At 54.3% G+C, this 12,776-nt stretch overlaps 1 long non-coding RNA gene across 3 annotated transcripts in view; it reads right to left on the minus strand.

Annotated features, from left to right (window-relative positions):
• The window catches only part of LOC121027171 (uncharacterized), an 11,470-nt gene extending 3,602 nt beyond the window's left edge, over window positions 1–7,868 (minus strand). The window contains exons 1-3 of one of the 3 annotated variants that reach the window (XR_005788584.1): window positions 7,720–7,868; window positions 4,174–4,243; window positions 3,851–3,951 (exon numbers count right to left, since the gene is read on the minus strand). This is a non-coding gene — a long non-coding RNA (uncharacterized LOC121027171). Of the gene's footprint in view, window positions 1–3,850; window positions 3,952–4,173; window positions 4,369–7,719 lie in introns of those variants that run through there. The other 2 variants (XR_005788583.1, XR_005788585.1) reach the window with 2 other exon arrangements.
• Window positions 7,869–12,776: the final 4,908 nt, after the last annotated feature.

Here is a 12,776-nt window from a genome sequence, read left to right on the forward strand (position 1 = left end):
AATAAAATAAAATAAAATAAAATAAAATAAAATAAAATAAAATAAAACACTTGCACAAAGGTTCTTGTTCAACTCTCACAACTCTGGGAAGTAGACAGGGTAAAAGTTATCATGCCCATTTGATAGATGAGGAAACTGAGGTCCAAAGAGCAGTGACAGCTCAGGGTCACCTGGTGGCTCCATTTATTCCTTCTTCTTCATATATACGCTATGCTTTTGCTCTGTGGCAGACCCAGCGCTGGGGACAAGCAGGGGACAAGACCATCCCGTGCACAGGGTGCTCCCTGTCTACTTGGCGATTCTGACAAGCGGCAGCTGCAGCGTCCCGAAGCGAACACCAGCACAGGAACCCCAGGGGGCTGAGAGGCCCGTGGCCAGACTTTGCGGGGCGGTATTTCAGGGGAGTTCAGGGTGGGAGCTGGGGAGAGAGGGAGTTCCAGGCAGGGCCTTGGCCAGCCTCATGCTTCCTGCCTGGCCTCCTTACGGAGCTCCTTCCTGGAGGATTTAAGACTATGTTGAGCAGTTGTTTTAAATTTCCGGGCAGGGGGCTGCGAAGGAGGGGGTGTGTGCGCAGGCCGTCTGGGGTGTGGGCTGCTATTTACCAGGGCCCTTTGTGGGATGCAGCTCTCTGGGCTGGAGGCTCCCACAATTGCTTCCAGCTGGGCTGTCAGCCAGCCGGAGGAGTGGGGGGTAGCTTGGGAATGGTGGGGGGAGCAAGAGAGTAGGCCAGGGGCATGAGGGGTCCCTTCCAGCCCAGTATCCCCTCGGCCTCCTTGTGCGGCTGCTCTTGTTGGGGTATCAGGCCCGGCTGAGCATCCTTGAACGCAAATGTGTCTATAAACTGGGAATCCATCCGGCCTGGACATTTCTGAGCTTTATGGCCTTTATGCACTTAATCTTTCATTTCCTCTCCCCTGCTTCATCTCCCCGCTCACTTCCCCTCTTTCCCCGAGAGGAATTGCTTGGCTCCCCCTCCCCCACGGCCTGTTGAGGCTCCCTGGCCCTTTTGTCAGAAGCTACCTGTGTCTACAGCTGTTCAGGCTCCCTTGGTCTCTGTCTGGGTCCACCGTTCACTCCCTTTGCAACAACAGTAGTGACGACACAGGCCTGGCATAAACCCCTCTCCTGTGGCTCCCCAGCGCCCGTGGGGAAAACTCCTTAGCCAGGCAGCCGACACCCTGCAGCCTCCTCTCTCTGCTCCCCTCCGGTCTACCTGAGCTCTCTCCCTTGCTCATGTGGGGCCCTCACCCAGAATATCCACCATCTGTCTTTCCCCAGTGAGCTCAGGCGTCACTCCCAGGGCGGGTTGGGGCCTGTCCTCGGTGAGCCTGCAGCCTTATTTTCTGTAAAAGGAGAACACCATTTTGGTCTCGTTTGTCTTACAAGCTTATTGATAGATGAAGAGGGGAAACAGCTTTGGAGGTTGTCCAGGACTGTATCAGTTTGAGGGGAGGGAGGCTAGATCCATTTGGGGGGATCCTACTTTCATGGAAACATATTACTTTTACCTCAAGAAGTCATTTTGTGCTCCTTCTTGATGGAATCCTAGAACCGGATTCTGGAAGGGTGGCTGGTCTGTGGTATCCCAGCACCTGGCCAGGGTCTGGCTCAGGAACCCTCTCATATGAGAGGTTCTCCAGGTCTTTCCCTTCATTTTATACCAGGGAGACCAAGGCCCAGAGAAGGAAAGGAACACACCCAAGGTCACACAGGAAATCAGGGCAGAATTGGGAGCAGTTTCTTTAAAACTTACTAAGGCGGAACCTGGGGGCTCAGTCAGTTAAGGGTCCAACTTTGGCTCAGGTCATGATCTCACAATTCTGTTCGAGAGTTGGAGCCCCGCGTTGGGCTCTGTGCTGACAGCTTGAAGTCTGCTTTGGATTCTGTGTCTCCCTCTCTCTTTGCCCGTCCAGGGCTCATGCTCTTTCTCTCTCTCTCTCTCTCTCCACCACCCCCCCCCCCACCTCAGAAATAATAAACATGAAACCATTTTTAAAAGTAAATAAATAAAATTTACTAAGAAACTAGTTAGTGAAAAGAGCCCCTATCTGGGAGCCAGGAGAAAAATAGGTTTTAGCCTCAAGTTAGCCCCTACCCCAATCTCAAACAAGTCCTGTGAGTGCAGTCCTCTTAGAACCTCTCCGGCACCCTCCCCCACCAGGTTTCCTTCCTGCCAATTCTGATGGTGGGGGTTGGGACTCTCCTCTGCGGCCCCTCCCTCCCTCTCCTCCCGCACAAAGCTCTGGCAGAGCTGGGCCAGGCCTGGGGGGGAAGGTGGCAGGTCCCAGCTGCGAGGCCTGGTGGATCCCACACTCAGAGAATGAGCTTGCACAGAACAAAGAATGTCAAATGTCCCTTTTGTACTGGGGGTGGGGTGGGAACAGAGCCCTGAGTCGGCCAGGGAAGAATGGAGCAGGATGGGTATGTAAGGGCCAGGATGGTAGGATGGAGTGAGGGTGTGCTCTCTGGGGATCCGAGAGGGTAAAAGGTCAGACACGAGTCTCTAGTCTGCCCTCCCAGGCCCAAGAGTGCTTTGGCATCGTGGGGGCAGGGTAGCGGGGAGCCACTTGCCTGGTCCCACAGCTGATGGTCACTAGCTTTCTCATTGCATTTCTTTCCACCCCTTGAGCACCAGCTGTGGAGCCGTCTAAGGGGCCCAATCTTCAGCAAAACCCCATGTGGATGGCCTGATCACTCCCATTTCACAGCAGTGAGAAGTGACTTGTGTCTAGCTACTCAACTAGGGACAGGCAGAACCAGAATTTGAAATCAAGTCTAGCTACAAGCCAAGGCACTTATCACTTTTCCCTCGAGGGCAAAGGTCACTCCCGGCCAGATTTTAACTGGACAAAAGGATCTTCAGAAAGGTGAAGTGACTTGCCTCGGGCTACCTGCCCTCTTTGGGACAGGGACTAGCTAGGCCAGCCCTCCCACCTGCCCTGACTGGCTTCAGCCCTGAATGACTGAGAGCCTTAGGACCAAGGAGATGCTCTTCTTCCTCCCGGGTCAGTTTAAGCTCCCGGCTGTCAACTAGGAGCCACCTAGGAGCCTGGAGACTGGCTCCTTATCAGTTGTGTGGTGCCAGTCAGAACATCTATGCTCTTGGAGACTGAGTTTGCTCCCCTATAAATAGGTTCTGCCCTGTAGGGTGACTGGGGGCGGTCTAGGAGACAAGAGAGGCAAAGGTGAGTAGCACTGACCAGGTCTCCGGGCAGGTGAATTGTCCTCTTCCCTCCTTTCGTCTTCCCTGCCTCCCTCCTCTTCTTGGCTCTTTGGTCTTGAGGTCAGATCAGGCCTGATTAATAGGCCTGGGAAGCTAGTTCAGCAGGGGCTGGGAGAGACAGGGAGCAGGAGAAGGAAGGAAGCAGGAGAGGGGACAGAGAAGAGCCCAAGAAGGAGGCAGAGTGAGAGAGCCTGATCTATCTTCAGATTCCTGTCCAGAGGCAGGAATTCATTTCTGGAGGCTCACGGCACTGTTGTCTCATCCTCTAGAACCCTGGATTACCTATCCGAGAAGGAACCATCCCCTGTTCCTTACACCAAATCATTCAGATGAGACCAGAAGCGGGCCTGGGGAAGGCCCTGTCCTAGCACTGGAAGAGCCTGCTGGGACATTCCCATCTTGTGAACCCACTGGTTGAGAGGGGGCCGGAACAGGGGTGGTGGTATAGCTTTGTCCTGAAGCCAGCGAGCACCACGCGGTTCTCCCTCAAGCTGTTTACCTGGGGGTGGCCCTGGGGGTCTGGAGGAGATTATGGGAGCTCTAAGGCTGAACAAAGTCCCCCACGTTGGTGTGTCCTTGGACCCAGGTCTCCTGGGGTCTGTTCCACCTACACTCACATGTCCCCACCTTGCACTTAGGGTGAACACTTAACACTCAAGGGAGTGGGGGACTGACTGCAGGTTGTCTCTGGCGGGCTGGATGGATTCCTCGCAGAAGATGCTCAGGCCCTTTAAAAAGAAATAAATAAATAAATCGAAGACCAGATTTAAAGTCTTGCCTGAATGCTCCCAGCCCAGCTTCTCCCTCCCTCCTCCCCCTGGAGCTCTGCAGCCCCCACTGCCTGAGCCCCTCCAGGGTTGTTCACCCTTCCAGTTGAGTGAGAAGAGGGGGCAGGAATCTTGTGTTTTTGAGGGCCTCCTATGCGCCGGGTGCTGTGCTGTGCAGCTTACCTTTCTGGCTTCAGACTTCTCCAGCCTTACGAGGTTACAGCAGGCGGTGTGGTCCCCACTTGTCCGGAGCCTGGCAGGAGAGAAAGGTTGGGCTGAGAGAGGGTGGGAAACTTGTCGGAGGCTGCAGAGAGGCAGAACCAGGGCTTGTCCTCAGGTCTTCCAAGCTTGGCTCAGAGTTCTCTCCTGTGCCACCCGTGCCCAGCATCTCCAGGATCAAAGTGCCAGGGCAGGCTGAAATGGGCAGCCATCAGAGCTGGAAGGGGGCTCAGAGACCATATCACGTGGCCTTCCTCATATGGATGGAGACTGTGACCCAGAGGAGGCAATGGGCTTACTCAGGGTTCCACAGCAAGTCATTCGGGGCACATGCAAGGTGCTGGAGGCTAAAACACGGTGAACAGAAAGACAAGATGCTGGTCTCATGGAACTCTTACTGCTGGAGGAGTCTAGCAGTGCAATTGGGGTTCTGATAAGGGAAGTTTGGTAGCCTCCCATTTCACAGAGCAGCCCCTAAGCCAGAAGGCTTCCTGGAAGAGGTGATTTCTGAGAATTGAATGGTCTCTGGTGACAGGCAGACAAGAAATGGTGGGGCAAGAATGCTCCAAGCATGGGAGCTTTCTCCAGTCTCCATGCCTCACGGAACCACTGGGGAATTTTAAGAGATGAAGTATGCTCTGGCTTAGAGTTGCCAGCTAAAATACAAGATGCCCAGTGATCGAAAGTTTCAGATAAACAACAAAAAATTGTTTAGCATAAGTATGTCCCATGCAGCATTTAGGATATACTTATACTAAAAAAAAAAAAAATTATTTGTCTGAAATTCCAATTTATTTATTTCTTTTTATTTCTTTTAAGTTTATTTATTTTGAAAGAGAGAGAGAGCACATGAGCAGGGGAGGGGCAGAGAGAGAGAGAGAGAATCCCAAGCAGGTCTCTCCCTATCCACCCTCCTATCAGTGCAGAGCCCCATTTGGGGCTCAAACTCAAGAAACTAAGATCATGACTGAAATCAAGAGATGGATGCTTAACCGACTGAGCCACCTAGGCGCCCGTATTTATTTATTTGTTTGTTTGTTTGTTTAGAGAGCATAAACTAAAGAGAGGGGTAGGGGGAGGAGAATCTTAAGCAGGCTCCACACTCAGTGCAGAGTCTGATACGGGGCTCAATTCCATGCCTCTGGGATCACGGCCTGAGCTGAAATCAAGAGTTGGATTCTCAGCTGACTGAGCCACCCAGGTGCCCCTGAAATTCAAATTTAACTGAGAGTCCTGTATTTTTATTTGCCACATCTGGAAACTTACTCTGGTTGCCATGGGGAGATTGGGTTGGAGGGTCTGAGGCTGGAGGCCAGAGGCAGCAGGGAGAGGGTGGAGACACGGGAGACTGAGTCTGAATGGAGTAAGAGGGAAAAGGAAGAGGCAAGGCTAGCAGCCTGCCATCTAGGCGATCAGGTTGGGGCATGGAGGTGGTACTCCCAGGGAGGATGGTGAGTCAGGGGGCATGGAGCGTTTAGTTATGGACGTTATGGCTGACATTCCCCAGGGCCCTCCAAGTGGAAGTGTTCAGGTGACAGTTGGGGACAGGGTGAGAAGCATAGTGGCTGAAGTGTCACTGGCAGGGTGGGGGAAAGGAGATTCCAGTTGAGAGGACAGCAGGGGCTGATGTGGCGGTGGCCCCCCTTGGGCACCCCCATCACGTGCCTCAGTTGTAATTGCTGGCTCAGGGAGGGGCTTGGGGGCCGATGCCCCGTTGCAGCTGGTTCTGGTCCCTGGTAGTACCACCCCAGGTCTACCTCTGCTAGTCTCCAAGGACTGGAATTTGACTTTATCTTCCCAAAGGTCACCTTGCCCACAGCCCTACCCCGGGGATGGACATTCCTCACATTCCGTGGCCCTCGCCGGAGGTGGTGGGTCCAGGTTTCCAACCATCTTCCGCTCCTCTTGGCAGGCCTTACCGAAGGCCTACTGTGCATCCCTGGGGTCTGGACCCGGGAGTCTGACCAATCTGTATTCTGACTCTGCCTCCCACCAGCTGGGTGATCTCTGGGCCAGTTACCTCCCCCTCCTGAGCCACACTGTCCTCACCTGCAAATTGGGGATCATTCAGACAGGAGTGTTGCGTGGTCATGTCTTTAAAAGCACCTGCCTCAGCACTTGGCATTCAGCAGGTGCTCTGTAATGGCAGTTCCCCCTTCGTCTCCTCTGAGACTCAGTTTCTTCATTTTGAAAGAATAATATAATCTTCCATGACAAGCCAGGGACTGGGCATGTGTGGGCTGTGATGGCCCACGAGGTAGCTGTGCGGGAGGCCTCAGAACGCTATACTTCCCAGGGCCAGCAGAGGCTGGAAGCAGAGGCTGAGATGACCTTAGCCAGGCAGGGCACAGGCAGATGAATGAATGGCTACAGTCTCCTTGATACGGCTGCTGGGAGCCAGAGGGCCTGGTGGGAAAGGCCGGTAGAAACAGAGGCAGGGGAGTCCACAAATCTGGGCAGCTGGTCCTCGGCTTCCACTCTGTTATCTAGGGTTCTCCTCTGCCTTCCTCCAGTCCCACCCCTGCTCCAACGTGTGGTGTAAATGGGGCCAAGAGGACATGCCACCTGGAGCCCAAGTTTATCATTCTAGATCATACTCCAGGTGCCTGGCGTCTGGAGTTCCCTGCCCAAAGGGCTCTAAGCCCAGGACCTGCGTCTATCCTCCCACCAGACTGTGCTGCAACCTTAGGCCTGAGGGCTGGACAAGGAAGCTGTTTGGGGGGCAACTGTGCCTGGGAGCTTGGACAGGGGGCCTGAGTCCACATGTCTGCACACAAAGACTTTAACAATAGATGGGAAGCAGGGTGGGGAAGAGAAGGACAAACTGGCAAGAGGACTGCCATTTGGTTTTTCTTTCTTTTTTTTTTTTTTTAATGTTTATTGATTTTTGAGAGAGAGAGAGAAAGAGAAAGAGAGAGTGCGCGCCAGGGAGGGCAGACAGAAGATCCAAAGCCGGCTCTGTGTTGCCCGCAGAGAGCCTGATGTGGGGCTCTAACTCACAAACCGTGAGACCACCTGAGCCAAAGTCAGATGCTTACCGACTGAGCCATCCAGGCACCCAAGGGGACTGCCATTTGAACTCTTGCCTCAGGCTGCAAATGTGAGGGGCGGGCCACGCTGTGGAGGGGCCAGTGCCAGAGGAGTCCCAGGGTGGTGGTTGGAGGCTTTGACCCAATGACAGGTCAGTTTTACCTACAGATTCCCAGACCCACCCATGGAAATTCATATTCTTGAATTTTGGAGAAGATTCTAGAATTTGCATGTTTAATAAAGATGGCCAGAGACCATGCAGGAGCTTTGTGCCCTTCTTACAATAACCCTTCAAGATAGATAGCTGGGAGGAAACTGAGGCATTATAAGAAGACTTGCCTAAGACCTCCTGCCTGGCAATGGACAGAGCTGGGATGAGTCAGTACAATATGATATCTCCTTGTACTCTCCTGCCCCTCCCTCACCCCAAACAACCCTCCCAAACCCCAAAACCTCAGAAAGTGATAACAGCACACATACAATTTGGGTCAGAAGTCCGGACAAATTCTACTTGGTTCCAGGAAAATGAAGCTTAGAATCCAATCGCAAAGCATAAATCCTCTTCTCTGGCCTGGTGAGGGGCCCCCACCCTCTGCTGACGCTGGGGCAGCTCTCAGACCCTGGCAGGATTTGTTACCATCCAGGCACTGATGTCCCCATGATGGTCTCTTCAGCCCAGGTCTCTGTCTCTCAGCTCCAAACTCAAGTGTTCTCAAGCTGCGTAGCACCTCCCACCCCCAGACCTGCCCCTCTTCTGGCCCTGCCACACTCTCAGTGCTCAAGCCAGCCACCCAAGTGCCCATGTCCATCCTTGACTCTGACCTTTCCAGCCACTTCCAGTCCACAGGTCACCATCCTGCCATGTCTACTTCCTTAATAGCCATGAATCTGTCCCCATCTTCCCTGACCTTGTATCTCCCCTTGTTGAAGCCTCACCGTCTCCTAAAAGGACCACGGGGCCCTCCAAGCCACTGCATATATGGCAGCTGCAGTGGTCTCTAGAAAACAAGGGACAGGTCATGCCTCTGTTCAAAACCCTTCAGCGGCTCCTGTCTCCGTGCCCTCTGACCAAAAGCCAAGCTTTTCTACACTCTCCAGGAACACTGAGGGGGCTTTGTAAGTCTCCCGGACACCCCTCCTCACCCCCACCCCTGCTATTTTTCACCTCTGTGCCTTTGCTGCTGCTGTTCCCTCTTCCCTTGGCTAACGGCTACTTCCTAAGATTCCATCAGCATGGCCTCCGGTAGGAAGCCACCCCTGGGACTCCCAGGCTGGGTTAGGATCCCTACTCGGCTGCCACTGCCACGGCTATCTTGAGCACTTGCCACCTGCACTCATAATAATAGCTGGTATTACTGAGTGCTGACTCCTCGTATTTTTCTTTATTGACCCATTTAACCTTCACAAGCACCCTATGAGACAGGTTCTATGATCATCTCCAGTTTCAGAAGGGTAAAAGGTTAGGTAAATTGCCCAGATCGCACTACCTGGGGATTTGCAACCAGAGTGGCTGGCTCCAAACAGCCGACCTCTCATCCTGAGATGCTGCCTCCTGCTGCACTGGGTGGACATTTGGGGTGGTAGGGGGGCAGGGGTAGGGTAGGGAGTGGGGTCCTGGAGGGCTTCTAGTATGACTTGTGACCCATCAGGATGAGCCCAGCAGCTAGCCGAGGTGGTGGCATAGGTAGGTGCCCGACGCCTGGCGCTCCTGCCCTAGTCTCAGACCGCTGCTGGGCTGTGAGGGCCCCCGGCGACCGGGGCCTCAGGCGGCCCAGCTGGGACGGGCTTGGGGCCAGATGGGCTGCACTGCTGCTGGGAGGCCAGGGCGGCCGGCCGGGGCCGCGCGTTGCCATGGGAACGAGAGGGGGCGGCCGCCCCGCCCCAGTGGGCGGGGGAGCAGGTGGCGGGACGGTGCGCAGGCTGGGGGAGGGGCCGGAAGGGGCCCGCGGGGGCCAAGGCTGGAGGGGCGCGCCCTGGGCTCCTCCTCCTCCTCCTCCCTGCTGCCCGGCTCCCGGGCTCCCTAGGCGACTCGGCCTGTGCCTCGCCGCTTCGATCTGGGGCTCCAGTCCAGACCTGGGCTCCCACTCCCCGTGCATCTGGGGCTTATCACTGCTTCTGTCTCTCCCTCCCAGCCTCAGTTTCCCCGACTTTGGAACGGAGGCGTTGGACCAGGAGATTTTCCCGCACGCTTCAGCGCACATACTTTTTATGGCTCTGGGATAGGGCCGGGAGGATTCAGGGTTGGGTAATTTCTCATCCTCTTCTTGGATGGAGGCATGCTCTCATCAAATGACGCCTGTCGTAGGACTCAGAAGAGGGGAATGTCTGGTGGAGCTTCGGAACCCAACCTCCTTCATCACATAGAGCGGGCAAAGGAAGCCCAGAGAGAGTGAGGAACCTGGTCAGGGTCACACAGCGAGGCTCGAGTCTCGGGAGTCTCAGGTGGAGGTCGGAGGAGAAACCAGGTTTTAGCTACCCAGTGCTCCACCCATCTCCTCCTCCCTTGGAGCCTCCCTTGGTGTCAGGGTGGGGGAGGGGCAGGTTGCTGTGGGGGAAAACAAATGCCCTTGCTCTGCTCTGCCAGCCCCAGCTGCCTGGATGGCACAAAGGCTGCCTGAGAGCGCAAACTTGAGGTAGGGGCTCCCCAACTGCACCAGAGACCCCCATGGTGGTCCTGCCACCCTCACATCCTCACGGTCTGCATCCCCCATAGCTGCACAACTCTGTGCCCTTGTCCCGGAGGCCCTGCAAAAGAGGTGTGGAGGTTGTGGCCTCCCTCCACCCACCCCACCCTAGTGAATGATGAGCTGGGACCCCAGCCAGCAGTTGTGGCCCCAGAGCTGGGGCACCACTCCTCCCCAGCCCCCAGTCCTCCCTCTGCAAGGCCCTGCTTCCTCAGGAATAAAGCCCCTTCCTTCTCCCTCCTGTAGGACCCCCTTCAGAGCGCTCCCAGCCTCAACCTGGGAGGGGGGCTGTTTGAGAGCGCTGGGTTTGCTTCTCTCCCCTCGCAGGAGTCGCTGGGGACTGGTCCTGCTCAGGTTCCTAGCTGATGGTGGTGGAAGGTGGTCTGGCTAGGGGTGGAGGAGGAGGGGAGCAGTCAGAGGCAGTCTGTACCTTTAAGGTACAGCTTGCTGCTGGAGTGCCACACACACACACACACACACACACACACACCCCACAGTCTCCCTAGCACACAGTCACGCAGTCACACACACACACACACACACACACACACACACACACACAGCTCTGTTCTCTCTCTCTCTCTCCCCCTCTCTCTCCATATGCACACTCCAAGGCTCTGTTCTCTCTCCCTCCCTCTCCCTCTCTCCTCACAGGCATACACACTCAGTCACACACAGAAGCATCCACACTCTCTGCCTCTCCCCAACCGCTCTCCCTCTCTCCCCAAGGTCTAGTTTTAAAAGACATGGGCTAGGGGAGGAAGGGCAAGGGCGAGGAGTTCTGACCTAGAAAATGGACCCTGCCTCCTTCCATCCCTCCCCCAGCCCCAGGAAAGGGGGCTTTCCCTGGCTGGTATCACTGCCCTGGGTCAAGGCTGCAGAGAGAAATGAAGAACCTACGCAGGGTGCGGGGTCAGGCTCTTGGAGAGGGAGGGAAGGGGCTGCTTGGCCAGAGGCCCAGCCTATTGGCTAAGAACCCAGGAAACAGGGGGAGTCTCCTTCCCCTACTCACTCAAGGAGAACTCACTTCTAGCACAAAGGAAGCAGGTTTAGGGACAAAAGTCCTTGGGTGGCTTAGCCATAGAAGGTTGAACCAGTTGACCTTTGACTTATAATGAAGGGGCCCTTGACCCTTCTTAGGCCATTTTGCACTTCCAGTCAAATCCTGGATTAAAATTCTGCCCTAAGCTTGGGATGAGAAGTCCTTTTTGCTTAATCTTAAAATTTTTCTTGCTGTTACTCCCTGTTGAGGCCGAGAGTACTCTCCCTAAGTGACTCTCAACCTTCTCAGCTCCATGTTCTCTCACTATTTGTGGGGAGCTCCTAGTCACCCTTCAAAGCCCAACTCAAAAGTCCCTTCAAGTAGAGGGCCTTCCCTGCGACAGTCCATTGGGCAGAATGAGTTCATTCCCATTTACCCTGGACATCTGGGGTTTCCACACTTTCTACAGTTCTAACACTTCCATGATTTAGTAGGCAAGTGTATACCTGATCTGTGGATGTAGTTTTTCTCACATTTTCTCATTTATTCATCATACTCTGTCTGCCTCTGTGGTGGGGATTAGGATCCCCCTTTCACACATGGGAATACTCTGGCTCAGATAAATCAGTTGAACAGCTAAATAGGATTTGAATCCACATCTGCCTGGTGTTAGATGTTGGCCTTCCCCGAACCCTGCCTCTCGCTGTTCTCCACAGGCACCTTTCCCTGCAGGAGACTCAACAGAAGAAGAGGAGGCCTGTAAAAGGAACCGATGTCACCACGTGGGCACTAAAATGTACCCTCTTCAGTTCAGCAGAGCTTTATCAAGCGTCCCCCTGTGTTGGGTGCTAGGATATAGAGACAAAACACACACTGTCTTCCCATCCTTGGGGACAATAGGCACACAAAGAGGCAATGATGACTTAGGGTGCTTAGGGCTGGGATGCTAAGGAAGTTGGAATCCCACAGGAGGCCCTGGCTCAGACTGGGGGCAGAGACTGGAGAGATTGAGAAAGGGCTCCCCAGAAATAGTGACAAGGGAGCTTGAAGCCAGGGTAGGAACCAGCCAGGTAGTGGGGCGTGTGCAGAGACAGATTGGGGATGTCACTGAAGAATCCCAGAGGTGAAGGGGGTCCTCAGAGGCCTTGGCTTCACTGGCCCAACACCCTGCATGGCTGCAAAGTAAGACTTTCTGGGAAGGGCCCTCCTGACAGCTTTTCTTGACTCTAGGAGGGTTGGGAGTCCCAGAGTTCCCTCCAAGAGCTCCCCTAGAATCAGGAGAAGGAGGTTAACAATGGCTTAAGACTGGCCACCCCAGCTTGGGGTTCCTTCCGTATCCCCATTTTTGTGGGGGGTGTGGCCAAGGTGCTGTAGCTGGTATTGAAATTTGCTGAGGGAAATTCCTTGGTAAATAGCTGATTCCAACATGAAATGCCTGGTGAAGAAAAGTAGGGGCACCTGAGTGGCTCGGTCGGTTCAGCGTCTGACTTAAGGTCAGTTCATGATCCCACAGTTCATGAGTTCGAGCCCAGCATGGGGCTTGCTGCTGTCCATGCAGAGTCCACTTCAGACCCTCTGTCCCCTCCCCACTCATGCTCTCTCTCTCTCTCTCTCTCTCTCTCTCAAAAATAAATAAATAAACAGTGGAAAAAAAAACTTAGGGCACCTGGATGGCTCAGTCGGTTAAGCATCCAACTTTGGTTCAAGTCATGATCTCACGGTTCGTGAGTTCAAGCCCCCGTCAGGTTTTGTATTGACAGCTCAGAGCCTGGAGCCTGCTTCTGATTCTGTGTTTCCTCCTCTCCGCCCCTCCCCCTCTCACGCTCTGTCTTCCTCTGTCTCTCAAAAATAAATAAATGTTTAAAAAATTT

This window comes from Herpailurus yagouaroundi, unplaced genomic scaffold (assembly GCF_014898765.1).
Source record: "Herpailurus yagouaroundi ecotype Mexico unplaced genomic scaffold, PumYag 77, whole genome shotgun sequence".
Classification (NCBI taxonomy): domain Eukaryota; kingdom Metazoa; phylum Chordata; class Mammalia; order Carnivora; family Felidae; genus Herpailurus; species Herpailurus yagouaroundi.